Source organism: Boleophthalmus pectinirostris, unplaced genomic scaffold (assembly GCF_026225935.1).
Source record: "Boleophthalmus pectinirostris isolate CB_2022bp ecotype Guang Dong unplaced genomic scaffold, ASM2622593v1 HiC_scaffold_2, whole genome shotgun sequence".
NCBI classification, from domain to species: domain Eukaryota; kingdom Metazoa; phylum Chordata; class Actinopteri; order Gobiiformes; family Gobiidae; genus Boleophthalmus; species Boleophthalmus pectinirostris.
Genome location: NW_026571152.1, coordinates 40,248,402 through 40,270,017, shown reverse-complemented (window position 1 = coordinate 40,270,017; position 21,616 = coordinate 40,248,402). Strand labels below are relative to the sequence as shown.

General features: G+C 39.4%; 1 protein-coding gene across 1 annotated transcript in view; it reads right to left on the bottom strand.

Annotated features, from left to right (window-relative positions):
• The window catches only part of roraa (RAR-related orphan receptor A, paralog a), a 504,086-nt gene that overhangs the window by 210,345 nt on the left and 272,125 nt on the right, over positions 1–21,616 (bottom strand). The window lies entirely within an intron of this gene.

Genomic DNA, 21,616 nt, shown 5'->3' with positions numbered 1-21,616 from the left:
CATGACATCACAAGGTGGAGCAGAGAATTTAGAGCTTTGGAGATGTAGGCAGACTAATAATAAAGAGTTACTCAAACATGTGTGAATGAAACAAAACACAAGTCCGGGTTTTTGGTGAATTAACATTATTTCATTTCTTTTCTTTTCATTTAATTTCTTTTCTATTCTTTTATTTTCATTTCATTTTTCATTTCTTTTCTTTTTTTATTATTATTTTTTTCAATTTATTTTAAATGTATTTTACTTAAATTATTATGTTTTTTTTAATTTTGTATTTCATTTTTTTTCTTTATTATTATTATTTTTTTTATTAATTTACTTTTTAATTTTAATTTTTTTTTTTCATTTATTTTTTATTTTTTTTATTTCAATTCCATTTCAATTTTATTTCAATTCCATTTAATTTAATTTAATTTCTATTCAATTTTATTTCATTTCATTTTAGTGTACATTAATCAGCATTTCTGTAAATGCACCAAAATTTGCCAGAGAGGCAATTTTTTCATGTGTAGTCCCTGGACAGATGGTAAACATGGTCATCTTAAAAACAAAAAAATAAAAATAATAAAATAAAAAAGTGCAATTGTACATAACAGTTCAATTAAAAGCCAGTGAAACACAAACAGACACTAACAACCACAACCACAGTGTGCACAACGAGAAACAACACGAACACAACAGCGCACAGACAGGAGAGTGAGTTTTGTGTGATACAGGACAAGACCACACAGCGTCTAAATATAAAGCAGCATCTGTCGATCTAAAGTCGTGCTTTTAAACTCACTCATCACAGAAGTGTGGCCAATTACCATAATCAGAGTCAAACTGTGACTCCAGCTGTTCTTGTACTGAAACTATTGACACGATTTTACCTCAAATTTAAAAGCGTCTCATTTCTTTCAAAATTTCATACACACAGAAAAAAAATATTATCTTCCAGTAGATCTTTTTTCATAACGTCTGGAAGTGACCTGCTATAGGTTTGTGGAACTTCAGGTTAATGTTTTTCTGTGTCAAAATGTGTGTGTAAATGTGTGTCGTATTCTCCAGCAAATCTTCAAACCAACAAATCTTCAACCAACAAGCTCCACAAAGGATAAACATTCTAACTTGAAGAATTTATCCACAACTATCAAGAGAAGAAATACAAAAACTTAAAGGAGAACAATGACGACACATTACCTAATCTCGAACTTCCGGTCATTGCGCAATTCACACTGGGAAGGATTTTCCGAAAAAGTGAGCATCAAACCGCCACGTTTGTTTTCCCAGTGAGATGCGTCTATTGACAAAGTCGTTCTTTTCAAGTCTTTTGAACCATGTCGCTTTTGTTTCCGGTTCTGATATTGTCATATTTTAGTTTTGGGATTCGGACATCGTTAATTGTTGTGGTTGTTGGATCCTAACAGCGGAAAACGGCTCGAGAAATTTGTTTGCGAACTCCATAAATGTAAAAGGGAATCAGATGTGTGTGACTCAAACCTCCGTTCAAACTGTTTCTCTTCCCAACGGAATTGAAAAATAGTGAAAGGTGAAGGTGATGGGCAGGATTGATCCACAGGAAGAACCAAAAAGGAAACATTTGGCTACCGAAATCATCCCGAGTTTGCAGCGAACATTTTGTATGTGGAGCGACAACAAAGCAAAATCCCGATCCCTCACTTTTTCGGAAAATCCTTCCCAGTATGCAATGCGCAATTGCCTAATTTTGCCCTTTTTTTTGGCCAAATTGTGATATCTGCCTCACTTTATTCTCCTGCATCACTCTGCCTTATTGCCTCTGTCCTCGGCCTAATGGAACACTTGTTAGAGTCTAAAATCACTGTCTCATGCTACGTTCAGACTGCAGGGCATAACACTCAGTTCGGATTTTTTTGTGAAATCCGATGTTTTTGCGAGGTCGTTCACATTTCCAATTAAATGTGACTTGTATGTGACTCCAGTGTGAACGTTAAACGGCCCAAAAGTGTCCCACATGTGACACTGGAGACACGACGACGTCAACCGCAGCGAGCGTCTCTGTGTTTACAGAAGTTGTCCAAACATGGACGCAGCATCGAGCACCTGGAGATTTTAAAGTTCCTCTCGTACCGGAGCCAGAACATGAACAACTTACTTGTTTTAAGGAGGAGACGAGGTTTTTGGTCGTGGTGTTTTGTGGTTCAGTCCGTTGAAAGGAACGTGTGGATGTGGAGACGGAGCCAAGAGTGGTGAGTGGTGATGTGCTTCACTTCAGTGACACGGAGTTCATTAACAATTTTCGCCGACTTCAGCGCAGAATAGTGACGTTTGTGGCTTGTTGATAACGTGTAGGTCGGATGAATGTGACCTGACCGTTCAGACTGAAGTCGCATGTCAAAAGATCGGATATGTATCGTTTTCAGGACCACATGTCGAAGTGTCCTGGGTCACATTTGAAAAAATCGGATCTGTGTCGTTCAGACTGTCATTAAAAGATCAGATACAGGAACATAGGAACCAAAAAATCGGATTTGGGTCACTTCAGGCTGCAGTCTGAACGTCGCCTAAGTCATCTCTATACAATATCAATAAAAAATACCAACGTGTTTGCTAAAAAATTTGCTTTTTCTTGTTTTCCGAAAATGTTCAAATATGACTCAGGCAACTATGCTATTAGTCCAACGAAAATACTGGGCAAAACTAACGTCATGTTCAGGAATAAAACAGAAGTAACTTGTTCAGTCGGACTGATTCTACAATTAAAATTAAAAATCGATTTCATGATGTGGATATTTGCATAGTTAGAAAGATTTGTGCAGTTTGAATGAATCTCTACGACACCTTAATGTTAGTTTCGCTCGGTAGTTCACTGATGTATCGTCGTTGTTCTCCTTTAAACATTGGTCTTTCTTCTCTTGATTGTTGTGGATCAATTCTTCATGTGGATCTTGTTGGTTGAAGATTTGGTGATGGGGCAGATTTATGAAGCCGCTGGAGAATACGACACATTCATACACATATTTCGCCACAGAAAAACATGAACGTGAAGTTCTGCAAACCTACAGCGAGACACTTGTGGTCGTTGTGAAAAAGGTTTGTAGTCGAGCATTGTTCACTCCCACAGACACGTGCACTTGACACACCAACAGCGGGGTTCAGTGCCTCTTCACACGTCCCCGTTATTACGCAAAATTGACTCTTGAGCGTTTTAAGCCGTGTTTTAATGTTGTTACCTCCTCCTTTTGTTTCATTCACACGTGTTTGAAAAAAGCTGTATTATCAGTCGAGTGGCTCAGAGCTCAGATCAGAACATCGATTACTGCTCGGACCAAGTTTTGTTTTTGGAAAGACTCTTAACATTGCCCACACTTCCCATGCTTCAATCAGTCTGTCCCAGGGCAGATGTGGCTAAAATAATAGCTCACCACCACCAGGTATGGAGTGAATGAATATAAATATTAATCTGTCTACATCTTCAAACCTCAGAATGCTTTGTTCTAACTTGTGACGTCTTGAAGTGGTAGTTTTCAAATTAACAGCTCCTTTTAACTTTTCTTCAGTGGAGATGGGAAATTCCAGGCCTGAATAATCACACACAACTGCAGATATGTTTGTGATGAGGTAACAACAATCAAACGCGGCTTAAATCATTTTTCCCCAAAGACTGAGTCACGATCATCTGGTGAGTCATAAGAGATGTTTTTGGGGTTGTCACGATCTGCATGTAGGTGTGTTGAATACAGTTCTGACTAGGGATGATTAATCGATAATTGATCATTAAGAATTTCATCGATTACGTTCATTTTAATCGACAAACCGAATGTATGTTGCTGTGTGTATCGTGACCAAACAGGTGTGTACATGTGTCTCTGCATCAGAAGGAGCGAGACAACAAACAGTGGGTCAGTCTGTAACGAACCGAAGCACAAATGTGGATTTAACGATGATTTGTACAAGAAATTCCACACTTTCCGTTGCGTTGGGACAAGTGTGAGTCCATGTGCACAGTGTATAAAGCAGCACATATGTTTCTGTGTCCAGTGGGAAAAAGTTTTACCAGGTGAGAGTCGCTCAATGTGGATGACGAGGCCCCGCCCCCCTCCCCCCGTACGCTGTCCTGGTTTTGACAAACGCAAATCTGGTCACACTGACCTGTATTCACCTGAGTCATGTCTTTTAATCCAACAGAAACTGACCGCATCAGCGACACAAGAGCTGGAGTTTTATCTTTCACTGAGTTTATGCAAATTAGTGATGTGGTTTTAAGTTTTGTTTCTGTGAGATTTGAACAAAACTGAATTAAACACATTATAATGTCAAACAGGCTGATGTGGCTCTAGAGTCGTTACGGTTTATATGTCGTAAAGTTGAATTTATTTATGCAGATTAGTGCAGATAGTAATAATAATGATGATCATTTTAATATAAAAACGTTAATGATTAATCGATAATCGATCGTTAATTCTTCCGACGATCGATTAAGAAAATTTCATCGAATGCCCATCTCTAGTTCTGACACTTGAAAATGTGTGTGAATGTGCTTCTTACTTTCACTATTACATATTTGTGTGAACTGGGATTTTCTGTGGTCACAAAAATGAAGACAAAGGAACAGAAACAGACTGAATACTGCGTCTGATCTGCTGCTGCGTCTCCTCCTGCACTAGTGCTGCAGTCAAGACATCGAGACCAAGACCTGTCCGAGACCACAGGGTCCTGAGACTAAGACAAGACCAAGACCTCTGAGGATCGAGACAGACAAGCCCGAGACTTTTAAAGGCCAAAACAGAGACAGAGACCACTGCCCATCGAGACCAAATCGAGATCATCTTTGTCATTTTCAACATTTATTTGTGTTATTTTGGCACATATATATCAATGTTTTTATAAATCTATCTCCATTTTATCACTCGTCAAGCGTCAGACCTTGAGACCGAGACAAGACCGAGTCCAAGCGCCTTCAAGTCCGAGACAAGACCGAGTCCAAACACGGTCGAGTCTGAGATGAGACGTCGACCGGTCTCGAGTACTACGACAATATCGTTTACAATATTAACGCATGTAACTGAACAAATGTTGAAAAGAAAAAGAAATGTCCTACATTTAATGTCCAAATAGTCGACTTATGGATCCTTTTATTTCTGGTTCATTGACAGTTTTTCATTGTTTAAAACTTGAGTAAAACGAATCGATCACTCAGTCAACAATAAAATATCCTCATTAATGTTCAATAATGCTCAAATCCAACTTTATTTTGTAATTTACGAAGAATGTCTGTTGACTTGAATCCATGTATCATTAGTTCATTAATTTTTCAACATAAAACCAAAAATGAGAAAATTTAAAAGAACGATTGTCTCCAAAAGCAAAATGAAAATTCAGATAATGATTAGTTTTTTCAGTTTTTGATTTTGTGTTTAAATGAAAAATGGAAAAAACAGATAAAGAACGTTTCCTCTTTACATGATTAAACTGCGATGCCGGACTGAACCAGGACTAAACCAGGTCCGGGACCAGACTGGAACCAGACCGGGACTGAGACCAGGACTTAGACCGGAACCGGACAAGGACTGAGTCTGGGATAAGGACTGAGACTGAGACCGGGACCAGACCCGGGAAGGAGACCGGAACCAGACCAGGACCAGACAGGGACCAGACCGGGACCAGACCAAGACTGAAACTGAGACCGGGACGTTACCGGGACGGAGACCGGGACAGAGACCGGGACCAGACCTGGACCGAGCCCGGGACCGAGACCGGGACCGGGACCGAGACCGGGACCGAGACCGGGACTGAGACCGGAACCGGACAAGGACTGAGTCTGGGACAAGGACTGAGACTGAGACCGGGACCAGACCCGGGAAGGAGACCGGGACCAGACCGGGACCAGACTGAGACTGAAACTGAGACTGAGACCGGGACCGGGACGTTACCGGGACGGAGACCGGGACAGAGACCGGGACCAGACCGGGACCGAGCCCGGGACCGAGCCCGGGACCGAGACCGGGACCGAGACCGGAACCGGACAAGAACTGAGTCTGGGACAAGGACTGAGACTGAGACCGGGACCAGACCGGAACCAGACCGGGACTGAGACCGGGACCAGACCAAGACTGAAACTGAGACCGGGACTGGGACTGAGACCGGGACTGAGACTGGGACCAGACTAGGACTGAAAATAGTTTAGCCCTGTTTTAGTCCTGGTTCAGTCCGGCATCTTAGTTTAAGTCACGTAAACAGGAAACGATCATTATCCGTTTTTTTTGTTTGTTTGTTTTTAGTTTTTTCCATTTTTCATTTAAACACAAAATCGAAAACTGAAAAAAATGAAACTTTTTTTTTCTGTTTTTTTCATTTTGGTTTGGAGACAAATAATGAAGAAAATTGTTGTTTTTTTTTTCTTATTTTTGTTTTTACATTGAAAAATGAAAGAACAAATGACACACAGATTGATTTGGGTCGTGAAGGTTTGAGACTTTTTTAAAATATGAATCCCCAGAAAATAAAAGCTTGAGCATCACTGTCTTAAACCTCACAAGAGTCAGTTTTTGCGTAATCCAGGACCTTTTAAACACAACTACCGCGTCCTCGTCTGGAGCATCAGCCGCACTCTCCTTCACCCCGTCCGCAGCGGCAGATCAAACGGACGAGGCGACGTTGATCGGCGATAAGACGCGGTCAGGCCTGCCACTTCGGCCCAGCATCAAACCCTCAACCCGCCGGCCCGAACCGTCGCCATAACGACCATGTTATCGTACGCAGATTTCAATTAGCGGGGCGCACGCTCGGAGCCGGCGCGCGCACGGAGGGGGCCCGCCGCCATCTGATGGGGGAGATGACGGAGACCAACCTGATTCGCTCCGTTCCACAGCGCCGCGGGTCGCGCTTTCAAACGCGGCTCCGGAACCGTCTGCGGAGCGTATCTCGCCGGGGATCAGCAGATAGGACGATATGTGTAATGTGATTAGAGCGACGTCGTCAAGAAAGAGTTTGTCAAAGAAATCATGTTCACAGTTATTTATTTATTTTTGCCGATACTGTAGTTTTTGGGTTCAGGAGAAATCTTAATATTCCAAACTGACTGGATTTATGATTATGATGGGTTTATAATTGTATTTTATTCCACAAAAAAAACAAAAAATGCACAAAGTTTTAAATCTTTGAGATGTCTAAAGGTGTTGACCTCTACAGAGACCAAAACACAGGTAAGATCAGGCCCTGCTCAAAGTAAGAATCCATGTTTTTTAAGGTATTTGTTAACGACTGTTGCACTAATCAAGAACAAGACCAGTCTGACACCACAGGGTCCCGAGACCAGGACAAGACCAAGACCTCTGAGAGTCCAGACTGAGACAAGACCAAGACTTTTAAAGGCCGAGACAGAGACAAGACCGAGACCATAGACCACAGGTGTCAAACATAAGGCCCGGGGGCCAGATCCGGCCCTCCAAGACCTTTAATGTGGCCCTTGGGTGATTTTCTACTAAAATATTTTAATTATATTTTCTATTAAAATATTGGTTAATTTTCTGTGGTGCTGAGCAGCAGCGTCTCCAGCGTCTCTGTACGTGGCCCCTCCCACCAGAGCAGCACAAATGAAGACTTGTCTCTTTCCAAACGCTCTTAAAGGACGATCGTTTTGACTGTTGACCGTGACAACCTCATCAGAAAAATGTCCAACATGAGAAAAGTGGAGCTGAGTGCAGGATTTTCCAAGAAAAATTGACTTATTCCTGTTTGCAAACAAGTTAATGTTAAAACATTGTGTTGAAATTGAATTTTTCTTAAAGTTTCAGGTTGTTCATAATATTATAATAAGAAAGAGTTCATCAATTAAAAAAGATTTCTGTAATAGATTTGCGTTTCTCTGCACAAATATTTGAACTTATTGTTATTTTTGGGGTTTATATGTCATGTGTTTTCTGATCCGGCCCCTTTAGGATCAAAGTAGGTTGGATACAGCCCCCGGACCAAAATGAGTTTGACACCCCTGACATAGACCATCGAGACCAAATCGAGACCATCTTTGTAATTTTCAGCATTTATTTGTGTTATTTTGACACATATATATCAATGTTTTTATAAAACTATCTACATTTTATCACTCATCGAGTGTCAGACCTCAAGACCGAGACAAGACCAAGTCCAAATGTGGTCAAGATTGTAAAAAAAACTGCCTTTAGGCTGGTCTCAAGACCAAGACCGATCTCGTGTTTACAGTTTACTCAAGTAAAGTACAGTTACAAGACTAAACATGAGTCAAGACCAGTTTGTGTATTTTGTGATGTGTTTTTAATTGCTGTTGTCCTTAGGTACATATTTGTTCCATTGACCTCCATTCAAAATGCCTTTTTTACTACTACTTTTTGATTTAATTTTCATTCTTTGGTGTTAAAAACCTCTCAGAATGTTTTGTTTTAGTGTCTTTTTAAATTTCCATTACAAGGTTTTATCAACATCAAGACACTTGTACATATGAGTCACACTGAAGAACAGAGACGTAGGTATTTGAGGTTAAAATGATGTGGGTGTGTTGTAGAGGAGCCCACAGCCTCTGATAATCCAACACAAACTCATTTAAATTACCTGAACGTTATAGAAAAAATCGAATTTTTTCATTTTTTTCATGCACATAATTTGATAAAATGGCATATAAGGGGTTAAAATGTCTAAATATCATATTTATGTGTGATTAAGGCAGAAGTAAATAAAGACACTGATATGAAAAAGTTGGACAAAAATCCATACTGCATAAAAATATTGTGGTTTTATTTTCCGGTGTACATTTTTGTCACAAAGAAACAGGACCATTGTGATTATTTTAAAGGGATGCACGAGGGTTAAACGATACGATATATCGATATTTTGATATTTTTGCTCACCTCTTCTCTGCATACTGAGCTATTGTGGCCAATTTCAGCAGCATTTCCATCAGTATTTACACAAAACCTGATTACATAAAGAGTTTAAAGCTGAACTAAGTAGTTTTAAACCACAATCCGTAAATTCTTTGAGCTGCGGCCAATCAGAGGCGGCGATGCTGCGCGGCGCGTTTGCCTCGTAGGTGTCGAAAGCGGCGAACACGTCAGCGGCGATGCTGTGGGTGCTGCTCTGTCCTCAGTTATTCCCCGTGATTTTAAACGCAACTAATCCCCTAAAAATGTAATTTAAAGAAGTACAATTACACAAAAATACTCAATTACAGTCAAGAGAGTATTTATAATGAGTCCGTGTGCACCTCTGCAGATTAAACGGCGCCTCGGAGTGAGCGCGCGTGACAGTGTGAAATACAGCCTCTCGTTTCTGTTCGGATGAGCGTCTAAGAAAAGCTCCGTCTGAAAAGTGGGTTCCCTGAAGAGGCTGTGGAGCTAATCTGTTCTTTGTGAGCCCCTCTGACTCACCGCCGCGTCGGCCATCTTTGCTTTCTCTCCGTTTTCCGCCTCTTCCCGCTCGTCTTTTCACGGCCCCCCCCCTTCAGCGGCTCGTTTTCACTTTAGCTCCTCATTTAAATGGAGTGGGCGGGATGCGGGGAGGGCATTCGTTCGCCGGGTTGTATAAATGTTTGCACAGGCTGATGTGACCCCCGTGTGCCCCGCCGCCGCCGCCGTGTGTGCCCCGCCGCCGCCGCCGTGTGTGCCCGCCCGCCGCCGTGTGTGTGCCCGCTGGCCCTCGCCTCCCGTAGACACGCTCATTTAGCTCGGATGCCGGCCCTTTCAGCGCGCTCCGGGACATTAACATAGCCACTCTGCCGGAGCCACGCGCCTTTGTTCTCCGATTTGTTCTGAGGGGCAAATAAAGCAGCCATGTGCGAAACAGGAGTGTGTGTATGTGCGTGTGTGTACGTGTGTGTGTGTGTGTGTGTGTGTGTGCGGGGCTAAACGCTTTGACAGCATTTTAAATAATAAACTCTTTAAAGTGTTTAGCTTCAACCTTAAAGCAGGTTTAATCAAAGCAGTTTCTCTCTGTTTATATTTACGCCGATGTAAAAAAAAAAAAAAAAAAAAGACTTAAAGGTTGTATGGAGGATTTTTTTTCAGTTTCAAATTGTCAATGAAAGTTTAAAATACCGTTACAGAGACGCAGCAGCTTTGTAATTATGATGATCAAAAAAAAAAAAAAGAATGAAAATCTATCAACTGTGGACGTGTTGAAGCCAGATAAACATCAGCCAATAGAAAACGAGGCTGCCTCATTTTCTATTGGCTGTCAATCAAACTCCCTATGTTTCTAGTGTAACTGACTCACCGGCGCGTTGGGATTACGTGGTTTATGCGATGGTTCTTTGAGGCTTTTTCAAACTGTCGCTTCCGCGCAATTCGCACAAAGTTTGTCGCGATGGCGGACGAGAATCCACGACCAGTTCGCCGCGAAAGAAAGTCCATTTTTGAGGTCGCTGAAAGAAGAAGAAGAGAAGGGGGAAAAGGAGCGAAGACAAACTGAGGTGATTCTTGGAGATTCCTTCCAGTGACGGCGCGACTGAAGCAGACGAAGGCTCTAAAAACTGACGCGCCTGTCGATAAATGACTTCTAGACAGGTCACTTCAACAGTAATTCTGAACACGCTGGATGTAAACAAACGTGATTTCTAGAGTAAAAAGGAGGGAGGAGGTGTTTCTACTGAGGGAGCTGCATGCACAACATTTGAAAAAGGACTGTCACTGTATTTCACTTCCCTTAAAAAATCCTCTATACAACCTTTAAAGGTTCTATATTACGCAAAATTTACTCTTTTTGAGCTTAAAGCCATGTTAGAACGTCGTCACGTCTTCAAAAACAGACCTGGAGTTTCCTTTATTATTGGGCTACGTTTATACGATGATGGTCTGGAAAGAAGACGCAACACCGTTCTCACCGTTCCACGTTTAGACGAGCGTTTTCGGGAGGCAATCCACATGCACACGGTGACGCAAAAGTGTGTGGAATTCGATGCAATGTGTGTATGTGATGTAAACGTGTACACGACGTGAGCAGATCTGACCAGAGTTTTGCGTCTTGGGCAGTGTAGACGGAAACACTACGGCGGAGCTTATTCAGCTTTTCCACTCTGGAGGGCGGTTTCAGATTTCAGATGCGTTTTTAAGAAAGACACTTCCAATAAAATATTTTGTCGTTTTTTACCCACAAGCGTTCGTTCTCGTGTAAACAGGCCCTTAGTCTGTCTACAGCTCAAAATGCTCAGTTCCACCTTGTGATGTCACGTAGTCGTACTTTTCAAGTTAACAGCTCCTTCTACCTTTAGTTCAGTATCGATCAAAGTTGGGAAGGTGACTTTTAAAATGTAATCCCCTACAGATTACAGATTACATCCCCCAAAATGTAGTTTGTAACAGAATCCATTAAATTATTTAAAGTGAGTAATGTAATCTGAATACTTTGGATTACTTGATTTGCTGTAGAGAAGCAAAGACGAGGAAATGTTCACATAAGATGTTTTGTTTGCTAAAAGAAAGTAAAAAGCCCAGACTTTACTGAACCAAATTAAAAATATTATTGATAGAAGACGAGAAGACACATCTACGCAGCAGGATTTAGTCCTGTTAAATCCTGTTTTAGTCCTGGTTTAGACTTGGTTTAGACCTGGTTTATTGTCTGGCAGTGAGTGGAATTACCGAGAAAAAAAAAAAGAGATATAGCCCAAAATGTGAAAACAAGAAAATACCGCCGTGTAATCCATTTATTTCAACAAAGTAACTGTAATCCAATTACCACTCACTGAAACAGTAACTGTAACTGAATACAGTTACTCATAATTTGTACTCTTTTTATGTAACTCCGGTACATGTAATCTGTTACTCCCCAACACTGGTATCGATGGACCTTTTTCACAAAGGCCGTAAGCGTCCCGCTGTAGGTTTGTGGAACTTCCGGTTAACGGTTTAATGATCTGGCGTTTTCTCCGGCAGCTTCATAAATCTGCCCCATCACCAAATCTTCAACCGACAAAGTCCACAAACGATAAACATTCTAACATGAAGAATTTATCCACAACTATCAAGAGAAGGTGGGGGGCACTCATCTCATTGTCAAGGCGGCCGTCGTAACTATAAAGCGCTGCAGGAAACACTGAACTAATCACTCCGAATGATTCTACATAAAAAAATAATAATAAAAAAATGTATTCCATGATGTCAATATTAGCATAGACAGACAGATTTATGCAGCTGAAATGCGACACATCTCTAGGACCATAACATTAGTTTTGTTCAGTGCGTCACTAACGCGTCGTCGCTGTTCGTCTTTAAGTTTTTTGTCTTTCTTCTCTTGATAGTTGTGGATAAATTCTTCATGTTAGAATGTTTATCCTTTGTGGAGCTTGTCGGTTGAAGATTTGGTGATGAGGCAGATTTATGAAGAATTTTGCCACGGAAAAACATTAACCGGAAATTCTGCAAACCCACAGCAGGGAACTTCCGGCCGTGAAAAAAGAGCTATCGGCAATTCCAGAGCAAAAAAATCATCCAAATGATTCTAGTGAAGGTGTGTGGAGTTTAAAAACATAGTGCAACACTTTCTGTTTTCCCCATACGGCATCACAAGAGCTGATTTCCGGCGTGAACAGGTGAGTCGGTTCAAGATTAGGTGCGGCACGGTTTTCTGTCAGCCTGAAAACGCCTCAGGTGGAACACTGTGTTTTCTGTTCATATATTTAGTTTATATATTTAGATTAAAAATGTGTGAATGAAACAAAAAACTCCAATCTGTTTGTGGTGAGGAAACTACATTATAATTTACCGTAGATCAGAAAATCGAGTAATACGGGCCCTTTAATAATAAATAAAATGTATCACTGTTTATCTTTACTTTTATATAAAAAAGTCTTGAGCAAAAGGAAAGCCAACGCCGACAGAAAATGAAATCCAAGTGAACATCTCCTTGAGTAAACACACTCGAGTGGATATAGGAGTATTATGCAGAGTTATGCAATAGGTCACCAGCCTGCAGACCAAGGGATGATGTCATGACTTCAGCTCCGATTTTTCTCCACTATATATGAATTTAAATCTATTTGAAAAGTTTATGACGGTGCAAAAAGACCCAATATTTTTATTTTAATGACACCACAATTTGAAGTTTTGGGTCAAACAATTTTTTTTATTATACTTTATTGTTATTATTGGTTACATAAGGGTGAGTTGTTATACATTTGTAGGGAGTATTATCTGTTACCATGTACAATTGTAGGGAGTATTACACGTTACATAAGGGTGAGTTGTTGTACACTTGTAGGGAGTATTATCTGTTACATTGTACAGTTGTAGGGAGTATTATGTGTCACATAAGGGTTAGTTGTACAGTTGTAGGGAGTATTATCTATTACACTGTACACTTGTGGGGAGCATTATCTGTTACACTGTACAATTGTAGGGAGTATTATCCATTTCATACGGGTGAGTTGTTATACATTTGTAGGGAGTATTATCTGTTATATTGTACACTTGTAGGGAGTATTATCTGTTACACTGTACAGTTGTAGGGAGTATTATCTGTTACACTGTACACTTGTAGGGAGTATTATCTGTTATATTGTACACTTGTAGGGAGTATTAGCCGTTACATAAGTGTGAGTTGTTGTACAGTTGAAGGGAGTATTATCCATTTCATAAGGGTGAGTTGTTATATATTTGTAGGGAGTATTATCTGTTATATTGTACACTTGTAGGGAGTATTATCCATTACATAAGCGTGAGTTGTTGTACAGTTGCAGGGAGTATTATCTCTTACACTGTACACTTGTAGGGAGCATTATCTGTTCCATTGTACAGTTGTAGGGAGTATTATCTGTTCCATTGTACAGTTGTAGGGAGTATTATCTGTTTCACTCTCCAGTTGTAGGGAGTATTATCTGTTCCATTGTACACTTGTAGGGAGTATTATACATTACATAAGGGTGAGTTGTTATACATTTTTAGGGAGTATTATCTGTTCCATTGTACAGTTTTAGGGAGTATTATCTGTAACATTGTACACTTGTAGGGAGTATTATAGTATGAATATAGCCCTGTATCTCTCACTCGCACCCAGACACAGGAAGAACACGCAAACTCTGATTTATAACAATGATCCGTGCGTGAGGATTTACGCCCGAGGAGTCGACGGGAAGGAGACGGGCGAATCTGAACTGTGATTTTGTGATTTTTTTTTCTGCCTAATCCGTCAAAACATAAAACATAAGAGGAAAACGCGGAAGCTCAAACCGACAGATCGCGGGGTCATCGGGGCCGTGGAGCCGCCGCGTGCGTCGAGCGGAGCCTCATCACAATCACCGAGCATTCACACACGCCGGCTCCTTTAACCCCCTCATCTGAGACACCAATCACCGCAAATCCACCAATTAGAACGCTCGTCTGTGAGCTGACGCCTGCAGCCAAACTCCTACACAGCCACGGGATGAAAGATGAAAAACAGGAAAACTGACAAGTCTATCCAAAAACACAGGTGGAAAATCTGAAAACACGATTCAAAATGGTACGTCTCTGTTCAACCAGCGCCACGTTTTTATCCACATCTGCAAATTACAGCTGCATATTTTAATATCTGCACTTTGATTTAGATTATTTTGGGATTTTATTTTGTTTATATTACAAGCGTGTATAGAAGCAAACAGAGAAGAGACTCAACAAATAATTATTAGCACCTACTCCCGTATATATATATAAATACATATATACTAGTACATTTACATACATATATACGAGTACATGTACATACAACTGTACAACAACTCATCCTTATGTAACACTATGTCCTGTCAATCATTATGTCACTATCACTATTGCGGAATTAATTAATTTTGCATGGACGTAAAGTGGACTATTCCAGATTTTAGTGAATTTAGTAAATTTTACATTGATTTTAAGTTGATTATTATGAATATTAGTGATTTTAGTGAATTTTATGTGGACTATTTCAGATTTTAGTGAATTTTGCATGGATTTAAAGTGGATTATTATGAATATGTGTAATTTTAGTGAATTTTATGTGGACTATTTCAGATTTTAGTGAATTTTAAGTGTAATTGAAGTGGACTATTCCAAATTTTACTTAAATTGATGTGGACTTGCAGTGGACAATTCCAAATTTTAGTGAATTTTATATGGACTATTCCGGATTTTAGTAAATTTTACGTGGACTATTCCGGATTTTAGTAAATTTTACATGAACTATTTCGGATTTTAGTAAATTTTACGTGGACTATTCCAGATTTTAGTAAATTTTACATGGACTATTTCGGATTTTAGTAAATTTTACGTGGACTATTTAGGATTTTACTGACTTTTATGTGGAGTTGAAGTGGACTGTTCCGGATTTTAGTGAATTTTACGCGGACTATTCTGGATTTTTGTGACTTTTACGTGAAGTTGAAGTGGACTATGGATTTTAGTGAATTTATTGTGGACTATTCCAGATTTTAGTGAATTTAGTGAGTTTTACATCGATTTACAGTGGATTATTATGAATATTAGTGATTTTTGTGAATTTTACGAGGACTATTCCAGAATTTTGTGAATTTTGCATGAACTTGAAGTGGACTATTCCGGATTTTATTGAATTTTTACATGGACTTTACATTACAGGATGAAGTGGATTTCCAGAATGAAGTGGATTATTATGAATATATGTAATTTTAGTGAATTTTATGTGGACTATTTCAGATTTTAGTGAATTTAACATGGATTTAAAGTGGATTATTAAAAACATTCATGATTTTAGTGAATTTTATGAGGACTAATTCAGATTTTTGTGAATTTTATGTGTAACTGAAGTGGACTATTCCAGATTTTACTTAATTTGATGTGGACTTGCAGTGGACTATTCTGGATTTTAGTAAATTTTACGTGGATTATTCCGGATTTTAGTGAATTTATTGTGGACTATTCCAGATTTTAGTAAATTTTACACGGACTATTCCGGATTTTTGTGACTTTTACGTGAAGTTGAAGTGGACTATGGATTTTAGTGAATTTATTGTGGACTATTCCAGATTTTAGTGAATTTTATGAGGACTTTACATTACAGGATGAAGTGGACTTTCAAAATGAAGTGGACTATTATGGATTTTAGTGAATTTTACGAGGATTTAAAGTGGACAATTCCGTATTTTAATCAATTTTACGTGAACTATTCTGGAATATAATGACTTTTACGTGGACTATTCCGGATTTTAGTGACTTAAATGTTGACTCTTCTGGATTTTAGTAAATTTTATGTGGACTTTACATTGCAGGATGAAGTAGACTTCCAGAATGAAGTGGACTATTCTGGATTTTATTGAATTTTACGTGGATTTGAAGGGGACTGGTGTGGATTTTAGTGAATTTAGTGACTTTTACGTGGATTGGAAGTGGATTATTACAGATTTTAGTGAATTTTTCTTGACTGTTCGAGATTTTAGTGAATTTTACATGGATTTGCAGTGGACTACTCTGGATTTTAGTGAACTTTACATTAACTATTCAAAATTTTTGTGAATTTTACGTGGACTTGAAATGGACTATTACAGATTTTAGTGAATTTTATGTGGACTTGAAGTGGACTATTCCAGATTTTAGCGAATTTTATGTGGACTTGAAGTGAACTATTCCAGATTTTAGTGAATTTACTGAATTTTATGTGGATTTGAAATGAACAATTTCAGATTTAAGTGAATTTTATCCCCCTAAATTGTTTTTATTATCTTATTTTAGCCTAGTTTTTAATAATTTTATCTTATATTTTATTTTTTACAATAGGCACTTGTTTTACTCTTTCAAACGTTGTTCTTATTGTAATAAATTGTATTTTTATTTTTAGCAGCTGTCCGCTCTGTTGGTTACATCATCTGTAACTCTCACATCAAATTTAATTTGTTTGCGCACAACAGATTATCATTACAAAATACATCCAGAGCCGTTTTTCTGTACCTGTGACATGTGTGTATGTGTATGTATGGTACGTACGCTTTTATTCGAGACAAAAATAACACAAAACGCACTTAAACACACTCGGAATAAAACACTAACAACTGTGTAAAAGGAGGATTAAACTATAAATATAAGATCTGATGTGCAGAGTTCGCAGATATATTCAGAGAGGTCTCACACGTTTTGAAGCAGAGGGACCCAGTGTGTGTGTGTTTGTGTGTTTGAGTGCGTTTGTGCGTGAGAGTTTGTGTGTGGTACATCTCCAGTACGCACAAACAAACACGAGGCTGCACTGGGGGGAGTTTTTATTCTGAAATCTTGCAGCTCCACTTGACTGCTGCTGCTGCTGCTGCTGCTGCTGTTCCGTTTGGGCTGTTTAGTTTCATGCACAATGCTTCTGTTCGCAGGAAACAGACCTGACTTTTTCTGATACACACACATACACGGACACACACAGATCATTTGGACGTATTATTAAGAAATCCAGTTGTTTTGTTGACCAAATTTTAAGGTACACAATGGAAAAAACTTCTATTAATCCACCCATGTTCATTACAGAGTTTAAAAATGTATGTGGTTTATTATGTACATTAGTGTTTAACTTTTTTACAACCTCTATACCCTGTATCATCCAGAATAAAAACAACAACCAGAATAAAAACAACAACCAGAATAAAACCATCAACCAGAATAAAACCAACAACCAGAATAAAAAAAAAACAGAATAAAACCAACAACTAGAATAAAAACAACCAGAATAAAAAAACAGAATAAAACCAACAACTAGAATAAAAACAACAACCAGAATAAAACCAACAACCAGAATAAAACCAACAACCAGAATAAAAAACAACCAGAATAAAAACAACAACCAGAATTAGAAAAAACAGAATAAAACCAACAATCAGAATAAAATCAACAACCAGAATAAAAACAACAACCAGAATAAAAAAAACAGAATAAAACCAACAACCAGAATAAAAACAACAACCAGAATAAAAACAACAACCAGAATAAAAAAACAGAATAAAACCAACAACCAGAATAAAACCAACAACCAGAATAAAAACAACAATCAGAATAAAAACAACAACCAGAATAAAAACAACAACCAGAATAAAAAAACAACCAGAATAAAACAACAACCAGAAATAAAAAAAACAGAATAAAACAACAACCAGAATAAAAACAACAACAACCAGAATAAAACCAACAACCAGAATAAAAACCAACAACCAGAATAAAACCAACAACCAGAATAAAAAAAAACAGAATAAAACCAACAACCAGAATAAAAACCAACCAGAATAAAACCAACAACCAGAATGAAAACAACAATCAGAATAAAAACAACAACCAGAATAAAAACAACAACCAGAATAAAACCAACAACCAGAATAAAAACAACAACCAGAATAAAACAACAACCAGAATAAAAACAAACCAACAAACTTTATCTTATTTCATTATTCCACAAATCTAAATTAATTATTTTAAAGTAATAGTTATAATTTAAGTCTAGAAGCTGAACTTGTTTGTATAAATTGTCTTCTTCCCTTCCATTTTTTGTTTCCGTTTTCCATATTTTGTTTTTGTTTCTGTGACGACTGCACAAATGTCCATCTGGATAATACTCTGTTCCATTGTAAAAGAACGTAAAATGCTAAACAATTATTCACTGAACTGAGCATCCGTCTATGGCCCCTGATTGGACGTCTGTGTTTTGTGTTTTGCTCTACAGTCCTTGGTGATACATACACGCAGATATAAATATAAATAAACAGTAAATATACAGACCACAGCTCCAGACGTGTGCGGTGTCATTGGTCTGATGTGTCGTGTGCTGCAGGGTCGTACACTCTCTGCCCGAGTCTGTGAGCAGAGACTTAACCGAGTGTAATGAGCTCCAGAGCCCGGCGTCTCCTGTCAGGTAAAAACCCAACGCCGACGCGCGGGATTGGTCAAAACAGACCGTGTGATTAATCTGCGTTAATTTGCGAATGATGCGTCAATTTGTTTTGATTAATTACGTCGGTCGGCTCGTTAACGCTGACAGCCCTGGTCTTTGTGTTACTGAAGGAGGCTTTGGAAAATGTGGATTCTTAGATAAAACCAACCAACTATCAAGCAAAACAACAGAATCATACAGAAAATATTAATATATCGTACTGTTTAATGTGATGATACAGTATCGGTATCGTGGGCTGCTGTATCAATATGTCGCCAAGAGTATTTTTTTGGGTATATTTTACTAAATTATTTTGTTACAGCTACAGTTTTGTTGTTTGTTCAGTGAAAGGAAACTCTTTTATGCGACACTTTTGACATTTTCGCTGTTTTGAGGATTGAAATGTTTGTGTTTTAGGGGAGTAACGGTACATAAATTTGACGTTGGGTTCGGTGCAGGGTTGTCCAAGAGTGAGTTTGCGCAATTTGTGTGTGTTCGCGTTCGGCCACTACATGTGCAGCTACACGGAAAAACTCGGCTCTTAAATATTCACGTGGGAACTCGTCCGTGATTGATTTGTCAGTGTTTCCCGAAGCGCTTTGTAGTTAGGGTGGCCGCTTTGACAACAATTGCCCCTCGCCTTGACTTCGTCCCTCTGAACCACGTGAATCCTCGCAAAACTACGAGTCGTCGTGCCGTGGTCCTCACTCTCACCTTACGCCAGTAGATCTGCACTTACTACAATGTGGACAAGTTGTTTTTGTTCTGCCCAAAAATCTGAAGATTGAGTAAAACTTCATGCTGGGACTGTTAGTGCTGTATTTGCTTTTTGAAAAGTTTTGTTTAGTGTTGACAAGGAAGTTATTATTATTTTTGTTTAATATTTCATACATTTGAGAATATTTTATTTAAATTATTATTATTACCAAGCAGCACTTTGCATTTATTTTATTTTCCCACACAAATAAACAACAAGCAAATGGTTTTGCATTTTGTTCCCATATTGTACCAAAAATGAACCGAACCTTGACCTCAAAACGGAGGTACGTACCAAATTGTGATTTTTGTACCTGTTACACTCCTGTAGTCTGATTCATCAGCCGGTTTCACTTTGTAGGAAACTGTCTGACCTCGCAGCATTAGGATTCGTTCACTTTACGGTAGACACTTTTATTATTTAACCAATCGCTGTTATTTGATGACGTATCTAACGCGCCAAATCCCATAGGAAGAAGAACAATAACGTCTTTCCCCTTGATAAAATTCACCAAACATTCTCTTTGTTCCGGCTTTAAATCCTCGATCTCGGGAATCGTCGCCAACACAGAATGTCTGTCTCTGCGCTGATCGGCTGGTGCCCGAACTCGCACTTACGGGCTTTTTGCGAACCGTCTAGTGTATTCTGATTCCTGACCTAGTGGTTGGAGAGAAATGAAATTGAGCGGAGGCACTAGATGGCGCCAACCTGACTAACAGCCCTAGTGCGTTTCATATGAACTTTGTACAAGAAGTGGTTTAACAAAGACTTTTAGTATCATAAACATGATTTGGCCTTTACCGTATTTTCCAGGCTATTAGGCCCTCTGGATTATAAGACGCACTGTCATTAAATGGTCTATTTTCAAACTTTTTTTCACAAATAACCCGCACTGAACTTTAAACGAAGCACAACAGTTGAATGGGTCAGTGGGACTTTGTTTGGCGCAAATCTCCAAGAATCACCTTAGTTTTGCTTTTCTCTTTTTCCCCTTCTTCTTCTTCTTTCAGCGACCTCAAAAACGGATTTTCTTTTGCGGCGAACTGGTCATGGATTCTCGTCCGCCATCGCAACAAACTTTGTGCGAACTGCGAGGAAGCTACAGTTTGAAAAAGCCTCTAAGAACCGCTGCGTAAACCACGTAATCCCTGCGAGTCAGTTACACTAGAAACATAGGAAGTTTGATTGACAACCTAACAGCCAATAGAAAATGAGGCAGCCTCGTTTTCTATTGGTTATCTTTTCTGGCCTCACTACGTTGAAAGTTGATAGATTTTCATTCTTTTTTTTGGTCATCATAATTACAAGGCTGCTGCGTCTCTGTGATGGTATTTTAAACTTTCATTGACAATTTGAAACTAAAAAAAAAATCCTCCATACAACCTTTAAGAGCGCATCTAATAGCCCCGGAAAATACGGTACTTTTTATTGAACTGTACTGAACTGATTTGAAATATATTGTATTGTATTGAAAGTATATCGTGTATCGTATCGGCAACTTCTTAATGACCCCCGGCCTTGTACAGTTCCTTTAACTTTCCCGGAAAAAAAACACTACGCTGCTGAAACCACTCCTCATTTGATAACCATCGGAGCCTCTCTCCCGGCGCGCGGATGTACACGGGCCCTTCAAGCTTGTGTTGTTAACCCAAACAAGAGGTGTGGCAGTGGGCCAAGCCGCGCTCCGACCGGGCCTCTCTCTCATTAGGCTGGAGTCTCGGCGAAGAGCCCCGGACACAGCACCTGCTCTGGGGTTTGCACCGGGGCCTATCCTCACCACGCTCGTGCAGCAGCAGCCCCGGCCTAATGAGAGGAAAGATTTTCACTTCTACTTCCACTGATGCGCTGAAACAGAAAGCGTATCGTGTGTTTGAGTCCGGCGGCGGCGTCCGGGTGTTCCGCGGCGGTTGCTTAGCGGTGTTAAATGGCCGCGTACGCCTCCCCCCCCCCCCCCCGTCTTCTGGCTCCGGTCCCCGCGATCAGCATCATTTAGCAGGTAAACAGCTGCTCTGACAGACCTGACAGCAGCCTCCGTAATCAGACACACAT